We start from the raw sequence: 9,935 nt of genomic DNA on the forward strand, positions 1-9,935 counted from the left end.
AATAGATATCCAGTAGCTTGGAGCTGTGGAAGGGGTCTTGCAATATCTTTCTGTGCTGTCTGGCAAAGGTGCAGCAAGTTCAGACACTATTGGCACAAACGACTGCATCAAAAGATTTAGTGTCCCTCCCCACCATCTCTCCCACCAGCCCTCCCACCCTCGAGGCGAACTGTGCGGCGCAGTCCACCAGGCAGCACAACAAGAAGGAGGGAAGGATGGCAACGAAAGACAGGAGGCAGGGGACAGATAAGAGAGAAGCGATGGCAATATCAGCCAGGAGAAAGATTTGGGGGGGGGGGGGGGGACAGCAAATGTGGAAAGAGAGCTGAAGTACGAGGTGAGAGAAGGAGCACTGTGGTTCTCCTGTTCACCTCCTCATGAGCAGCACTTGAGAGATCAGGCTGAGACGATGCATTAAAAGCCTCAGCACTGAGAAAATAGAGAGTAAATCCATCCATCCATTATCTTTTACCCGCTTCTTTCCATTTTGGGTCACGGGGGTCGCTGGTGCCCATGTCCAGCAATCACTGTGCGAGGGGCGGGGGACACCCTGGACGGGTCGCAAGTCCATCACAGGGCCACATAGAGACAAAGGAGACAAACAACCATTCACTCTCTCACTCACACCTAGGGACAATTTAGAGTGACCAGTCAGCCTGACATGCATGTTTTTGGTCTGTGGGAGGAAACTGGAGTACCCGGAGAAAACCCAGGCATGCACGGAGAGAACATGCAAACTCCACCCAGAAAGGCCCCTGGACCGGGGTTTGAACCAGGGACCTGCTGAGAGTAAATCCAATTTTATTAATTTATTTTTTTAGTAGCAGTTTGAAAGTGTTTTCTAAATTACAAAAATCTAAATAAATGTAGTAAATTACAAAAAAATCTAAATAAATGCAGTATATCTGCAGAAAAAAACAGTTTAAATCCTGGAATGCATTTCACTGCATTTAAGTGATAAATTGGTTTTAAAATACTCTTAGAAAGTCTTACAAGATAAGTATAAATATGAAAATGTATGTTGTTCAACGTGTGAGATTTTTAGAGTTTTCCAGTTTCCTCCCACAGTCCAACAACATGCATGTTATGGTAAATGTTCTCTCTAGGACTGTCTGAGGGCACGGTCACCTGTCTTGTGTGTCTTTATGGGGGGCTGGTGACCTGTTCCTTGTTGTTGCAAAAGATAAAGAAGACAGCTTCCAGCTACATGGCTCCACTCCGTGGTCTACTGAATCCTCTCAAACCCTTTGTCAGGGGAGTCTTTGGTCTGTTATGATCCTAGATTTTAACTTCAACTTAGGTGGAAGAACCACACAATGGATCCCACTGGTACCACCAAACTGTTATGGCAAAAAGACAAGGGATCTAGGAAAACCCAGCTTGTTCATTTTTAACAATTTATTACAAAAGCAACACCAATTAAAGTAGTAGAATCGTTCTGACCCCAGATTGGCAGAGTGCACATTTGAAAAAAGTTTATCAGTGAAACATAATAAAGTTACCATTCATGTTGCAACTGGAAGGCTGTTTGACTCAGAGGGCAGCATGCCCCAACACTGAGCCGTCAACCAATAGCCACTCTACAGAACAAATACGAGGACGTCTCAGGGAACCGGTCAGTGAAGCTTATTTTCCACACATACTTTGATGTTTCCCACTTATCTCCTGCAGACTGCTGGGTTAGACTCCAGCCCCTGACTGGTGACCTGGACAGGAATAAGTAAGTTAAAAAATAAGTGAATCTAGGGCTTCCTTTATCACGTGTCTCCTTTTTACATTATAATTCACCCTCTCAATAAAAAGGGCTGTTCATGAAGAAGAAAATGTACATAATAAAAATGTACATTTCAATCTAAAGCTTCTTAAAGTACCGTGGTGACTAACCTCTGCTCGATCACTGATCTTCTACAGCAGTTCTTACACACAGATGTCTTTTAATTACCTAAACCAAGTCCCGTCATGTTCAGTCAGGTCATCTGGACAGCATGAACTGTGTTACCTAAACCAAACTTAAAACAGCTGTGAAGAGTACAACAAACTGGTCTTGAATAAATATAAAGTTGCAGGTTTAGATGAGACAGAGTTTGGCCGTACTGTTCTGGTTAAATCCTGCTTAAATAATTTTTTTTAAGTGATTAAAATAATTCATGCTTTTTATGACAGCTTTGTTACTTTCTGTGATTTGAACAGATGTGAAGTGGTTTAACACCTTTAATCAGCTGCGGCCAGAACAGAAGGATTCAGTGAAATACGCTGAATGTTTTACTTTCAGTCAAAGTTTTCACGCTGCACTCCTCTGGAGAAAGAAACATTTCAAGGCCTCCCTCAGCTCAAAAGGACTTAATAATAAATCGAATTTAAAATTAAAAAAAATCCCTAGAAAATCCATCCATCCATCTTTTTACCCGCTTCTTTCCATTTTGGGTCACGGGGGTCGCCGGTGCCCATGTCCAGCTATCACTGTGCGAGGGACGGGGTACACCCTGGACAGGTCTCCAGTCCATCACAGGGACTCACAGAGACAAACAAGACAAACAACCATTCACTCTCACTCACACCTAGGGACAATTTACAGTTACCAATCAGCCTAACATGCATGTTTTTGGTCTGTGGGAGGAAATCGGAGTACCCAGAGAAAACCCACGCATGCACGGAGAGAACATGCAAACTCCACCCAGAGAGGCCCCGGGACCGGGGTTTGAACCAGGGACCTGCTCGCTGAGAGGCAGCAGCTCTACCAGTTGCGCCACCGTGCTGCCTCCCTAGAAAATAATAATTTAAAATATTAATAATTATGGTTTACAGTAAAAAATCTTAATTTGTTTTTGTAACATTTTGTCTCCAGATTGTTCCTTTGGACTGAGCTTTTTGATTATTATTTTTATTGATATTATTATTATTATTATTAAATAAGAACAAGTAGAATCTTTGCTTTGCCAAACATTAAAATTAGACTGCTCTTTCACACTTGGATTATAAAAAATATAAATAAACGGTAATCTCTTATAGAACCCTAAATATGAGTCTGATCTGTGCACAAAAACTCAATAAATAACTTTATAAGATTTAATAATATTACAGTCGTGATGGTTTAGTGAGTAATCATGAACTTATCTTTAAAATAAACAACTAAACAGTTCAACCTGTGCATAAACACAAACAGATATTTTAGCAGAACTACTTAAAAATGAACATAATGTTGTTTTTTTCACTTTATGAAGGGCTCAGTGTTTTATCTGCTGTGATTTTAAAATTATTCTCTGCTCTGGGTTTTTAAGTTTTCTTTTTTTAAAACACAAATGGCTTATTGACATTTAATGTTTCAAATTGTGTTCATATTATTATTATTATTATTCTATTATTATCTCCCGGTCAGTTTTTAAACTCACACACTTCAGTGTAGCTCCAACATCAGGATTTTTCTACCTGTCTTTAAATGAAATGTGTCCACAGACACCTGTCAGGACAGGGGCCCCCCATCCACCCCCGGGGGTTCTGGCCCACAGCGTGAGAACGTGAGAACTGCATTAGCCATAAAAACTTCTGGTTATTATTTATTTTCAGGTAAAATGTTGTTGTTTTTCCTTTTGTGTCACATCAAACATGCAGATTAGAATCAGTTTGTTGTACGTTAGTCTGGCACAAGGACAGTGATACGGCATGTTCTCTGTGTGTGTGTGTGTGTGTGTGGGGGGGGGGGTGTTAAGGGAAGGGGATCCATGACTAAAAGTTCAAATCCTCTCCCTTTGGGTCAGCTGCTAATCACAACTCTGGTGAGACCCGGCGTCCTCGCATGCCCACCTGAACCCCCCCCCCCCCCCCCCCCCCCCCCCCCCCCCCCCCCCCCCCCACCCCCCCCCCCCCACACACACACACACACACACACACACACATTAGAGACAGCAATTCCTCTGCTCTTGAATAACCTCACCGGGGGCGAGTGACGAAGAAGGCATGGAGGAAGGGAGGAGAGGAGGGAGGAGGCCAAATCATCCTCCTTATTTAGAAGGGAAGAGAGAGAGTGAGTGTGCCCTTTGAAGCCTTCCTCGCTCGACCATCACACAGCTACGAGGCTGTCGGCTTGTCAAGGATTTCTCCTGAATGTGTGTGTGTGAGTGTGTGTTGGTGTGTGTGGGTGTGTGTGTTGAAAGAGCCTCCCGTGGAGAGAGATGTTGAGGGAGAGAGCGCCTCAGCCCTGATTAAATGCTGCAGCCGTCATGCCTGCGAGCCAGCCAGGAGATTAATATCGGCGTAACCTGTTACTTAATTCATTATGGGGATACAGGCTAATTTGATTTGATATTATTTTAATAAAGTTCTGTGATATCCAAGATTGTTTCAGGCTATCAAAATAATTTTCCAGTTATTACAGTTCGTCAGGCAGGTCCCTTTGATAGCACTGGTTCACCAGGCCTGTTATGAATACATTACAGACCACCCCCCACCCCCACCCTCCACCCCCCCCCCCCACCCCAATTTACCCCCCCCCCCACACACACACACACACACACTTTTCCCTCACATGCACAATGTGCTCCTTCCCAGCTCTTCCCCCAAATCTCTATTTCTCAGATGTCCCTTCTTATTTCGGGTTTAAATTTCACAAACTTAAAGACAAAAACACAAACACACACAACAACAGAACAGAAAATAAAATGTGGGATTCGTACACAGGAATGACACATTGTCATTTTCCCCATCAGCTCCAGCTGAACTGTGTTTGGTTGAACAATTGGCTTTTAAATCTAGATATCAGACTGTTTTTAACAACATCTGAATCTGTCTCATTCATGTTTTTAAAAAATCAATGCATAATTATCAAGAAATCACATATTTACATTTAAGTACAGATGAAGACCTTTTTGATAAAAAATATCAGCTAATTTGTGTGATGGTGTGTGAAGGGTAGACGTCTTGAAACATTAACAGGTTTTTAATTTCCTTGTGTGAGCTACAGAGAATCAGTCTTGTTGCTTGAAATATGAACATGTTCAAAAAAAAAATCTTGCAACACATTTTCTTTCAAAAAGTCACTGAGTTGATGCAGGCTTCTCAAAATTGTCTCAAACTTGTTTCTAATTAGTTTCAGTGGATTCAAGAGTGCTAAAGCTACTGTACATTTTGACAGCTGCATGAAAGCAATCCTGACAGAAAACACCAGCAGTACTGAATGTATGGTTTGAAAACATATGAAAGATGAATGTTTATTTTTTTGTTAAAATCTGCATATATTTCTTTCAAAGTAAAGGATAATTTATAACCGTGGTCCGGCTGCCAATGTGAGTATAAAACGGAGGCATATGCAAAGTAGGCAACAAATTAACGTGCACAGCCTAGAATACAGTTTTGCAAGCAGTGCACACAAACCATAATGCTCAAAAACTGGCTGCACAAACAGCCACACAGTTAACTGGTCATGAAAAACAGAACTCAGTGAGACTGCAAGTGAAAATTTGCCTATTTTCTTGCAGATGTAAGTACAACTCATCTCAGCAGTCTCACTCCAGTTAGATACACGTCTGAAAGAGAGGAGCTGTCGTTCATTCAAACCTGCAGCGCTCCACTTAAACAGCTGGTGCCCCTACTAAAAAAACAACTGCTACATAAGAGGAATGACAGAAGAGCTGTGCGCAAAAAGCACATTTTTTATACAACATGTACCTACTTTGTATAACTTTGACTTATTTATATAACTTTTAAATCTATTTTGGAGGTTGAAGAACCATCATTGCTGTACATTCTTATTTTTAATGGGTTGTGCAGATGTCTGTAGAAACACAGCTCGGAGGATGTTCTCATTCTTCTCTTCTTGTGCAGAGCAACATGGATATCCTAACTGGGCCTTCCTGAAACTGAAAGCAGAGAAAAAACCCAAACAGGACTCCAGTCAGCCATCAGGTGAAAGTAGGAACCCAGATCCAGACCAGTGGTCATTCCATATGTTGTGGGAGTTTCAGAGAATCTGAGACATTTATTTTCTAAACACAACGTCCCATTGGCTTTTTAACCCCAAAATACATTACGGCAAAGACTGGGTCATCCCAAAGATCCAGTCCCCCGGCACAAACAGAGTATTATATATGCTGTTCAGTTCTAGGAGGGCTGTGATCAGTCTTACATCGGGGAAACTAAACAACCACTGGCCAAAAGGATGGACGAGCACAGAAGATCAACATCATCAGGCCAGGACTCTGTGATCTACACTCATCTGCAGCAGTGGCGGCAGGTGGAGTTTTTGGCTATAACTCCAACATAGACATATACCAAAACCTATACTAAGGTTTCCTGATGCATGCTCATGCATATACTAAGGTTTCACGCCAGTGTATTTACATGAATGAAAACAACAAAAGCAACATTATAATGCCATGTAGTGTTCTACATTTTGTACATAAGTTTTCCCCTTCTATCATTGAGAAAAGCAAATTCCTCAATGACTCTGTGTTTCATGCTTATTTTCCTTTACTGAAAAATGCTTTAATCAGTCATACCTGTCTTAATCCATGCCAGGTCAGATCCTGATGTTTGAAAAAGAAGGCAGGGGAAGCAGAATAAAGCATTAGCCTCGCTACATGCAGTTAGCCAAGCCTTGTTGCTAAACCAGGTCCTGGAAAAAGACAAAGTGTACTGTCTCCCTCTGTCATTGGACTGATGATTAATTGTGATGTTCAGCTGCAGGTCTGAGCTCTTTCACCTCTAGCTTCTCCTGATATGTTCTTCTCTCAAAACGTATTGTTTTAAGTGACTTCACTGAATTATTTAATTTCTCTTGCTCCATTTCACATCTATGTCCGATGGTCCCTAACTCCTACGGCTCAATCTGTATATCAGGTGAACTTTATGATAGACGGCTGTGATGACAGCCGTGCGGCTGGAGTCCCACCCTCCCACTGCTGCAGGGTGGTTGATATACAAATCAAGCTGCATTTCAAAACATTTTTATTTAATCATTTCATTTTTATTTCATTTTTTATGTCTTGTTCAAGGTAATGTGATGAGTGGTGGGGCAGCACCCTTGCGCCCTCTATTGGCCAGCCACCACTGATCTGCAGACCAGAGGTCACTCTTTCAGAAGATGTGCACATGCTTGATAGCGAGGAATGTTGGTTTGAGAGAGGAGTAAAGGAGGCCATCTTTGTGAAAATAACCCGTCCATCATTAAACAGGGGTGGAGGCCTCCGTGTCCATCTGTCCCACTCTTACAATGCTGTTATTGCTAGTATCACTCAGCCCCCTGTGAATAACAAGCAGCCATCAAAGCACTAACAATCAATTGTTAGGATGATGGTCCTCCTTTTTCATATGAACAGCTAGTTTTGGATGTCAACAGCAAACTGGCTGATCCACAATGAGGAGATGTTATTTATAAGACTGAGTTTACTGCAGCTCCTCAGACTGAAGAAGTCTTTTGAATTAAATACGGAATGTTTCAACAAGATTTTTTAAAAATTTTTATCTGTCCAGAGGACCTGACTTAACTTTGTTAGATTTTTCTACCTGGATTATTGAGCATGCATCAGGATATCTTCTTTTTGTGTGACAGGTTGTTTTCACACCTGATAGTCCGGTAGACTCGGTTCGGTTGGGGACCAATATTCATAACATTTTGTTTACATTTGAGCTGGTGAGTTTGCATTCACACTGCACTGTGCAGTCGAGCCAACCTGCTGAACCAACCTGTTCCCCCGCTCGCCTGTGGGGGCGCTGCACCAAGAACTACTGAAAGAAACAACACAACACCCTCTGAAGACACTTCTTCTTCTTCTTCTTCTTCTTCTTCTTCTGGAAAAAAATAAATAAATAAATAAAAACGGAGTGGCATCAAGTTTTAGCAGTTTTAGGGGTTATATTTTGTCATTTTTCAACAATGGACTCAGCATGAGCAGAAGATGAGGCAGAAGACCACGGAGAATATTGTTTTTCACACAAGGCAGCTGATGGCTCCATATGAGGTCAGAGAAATTCATGTTAGTTTGTCCTGCGCTGTTGTTTGTGGAGCGGGGCCCGGTCTGATTACATTCACACTGTAATCGAACTGCACTGGAGTTCTCTTCTACCGGACCGAGACCTAGGTTTTAGCCCGGGCCAGAGTTTGCCTTTTTGTTCCATGACAGAGTTCGATGGCGCATTCACACCTCCCCAAACGAACCCGACTTCCTAGGAAAACGAGCTAGAGTTCGATTAAAGCGGACTAAACAGGGCTGGTGTGAATGCACCCTTAGTTTGCTGTGGCGACCCCTGAAGAAGGGAGCAGCCGAAAGAAGAAAAAAAAAATCAGGATATCTTCTTTTCTTGCTTTTCAACCTACATCAAATATAAAAATAAGTTGTGCACGACCACCATTAAACAATACAACCTACCTCCATGACTGCCGAGTTCAAGCCAATGTCAGAAAATCTGAGAATGTCCTAAAACCAGTCTCTAAAAACTGTTTGCTCTATAATGAACAGTTTCAGCAGATCAGCTGAAGGTGCTGTTAATTGTCATCTTCTTTCTTGCGGGGTCTCACAGGGTTCGATTCTTGGACCTCTTCTGTTCTCACTTTATTTGCTCCCACTGGGGTCCATCCTGACGAAATATGGTCTTTCATTCCATTGCTATGCTGATGACTGTCAGATCTACCTGCCTGTAAAACCAGCAAGTGTTTGCTCCATTCACCCGCTGTTAAAATGTCTGGACGACATTAAGGCGTGGATGACTTCAAATTTCTTAAGTTTTAACAATGAGAAGACTGAAGTCATTGTCTTTGGCCCTAGCTCAACTGCCGCCACTGATCCTGTCAACCTGGACTTTCTTCAGCCATATCTTAAGCAGTCTGGTAAAAATCTTGGGATGGTTTTAGACTCTGACTTCAAGTTTGACAAATATTATTGTGTCAGCTATCTTATTTTAACTTGTAAATTGGACCAAATTGTCAAAACAACAACAGACCTCGCTGTACCATTAGAGGTCTTCGATGGGCTAGTTGAAACAATAGCGCCATAAGTAAAAAAAAAAATAGATAACACTGTAAAACATTTGGGCCAGTTAACAAGATTTCATCATGAAATCATTCCTTTGATTTCTGCAGAAACACTATGATTGTCTGAACATAATACATTTTGTTCTGGTTAACTGGTGTTAAAATACTCCGCAGAGCTCCTTTAATCAAAGCTTTCTTTTTCTTTTTACCTCTCTTTTACTCTCTGCCTCTTTCTCCCAGCACCAATGTCATCCATTCATTATTAAAGCTCCCTTCGCCTCGTCTCTCCTGTGTTCTGCTCTATTAGAAAGCCTTGTATCATCTGCTCCGGGCTATAGAAGGACAGAGAAAAAAATAAAATGAAGACATGTTCGGCTCTTTGCAGGGGGCGTGTAAGTCGCCTGTCAGCCTGTAATCACTGTGTCCGCGACTCTGTATGCTAATTCATCTTTCTATACTGCTGACTAGGACATGCAATATAAATGAAGTTTGTTGGACTGCACAAGGGCTGACTTGAATAAAAGATCAGGGTCCTGAGGAGATTGGGGCTGTTATTAGCCATGTGGAACTTCACATTTACACCACTAGAGACATAATGTTGTAATGAAAACCTTTTTACATGGAAATTGGCATCTTTATCCCTGTCAGAGGGAGATTAGCATGGCGCTGCGTTGTAGCACAGAAAAAAATGCAAGTTGTGGATGAAAATACAAATCAGGACATTAAAATAAAAATCTAGATGAAATTGAATTTAAATTTTCATGTGAATAGATGAATCACACCTAAACCTTTTAGATAGATAGATAGATAGATAGATAGATAGATAGATAGATAGATAGATAGATAGATAGATAGATAGATAGATAGATAGACAGACAGACAGACAGACAGACAGACAGACAGACAGACAGACAGACAGACAGACAGACAGACAGACAGACAGACAGACAGACAGACAGACAGACAGACAGAC

Source organism: Nematolebias whitei, chromosome 1, assembly GCF_014905685.2.
Source record: "Nematolebias whitei isolate Nwh7 chromosome 1, NemWhi1, whole genome shotgun sequence".
NCBI lineage: Eukaryota > Metazoa > Chordata > Actinopteri > Cyprinodontiformes > Rivulidae > Nematolebias > Nematolebias whitei.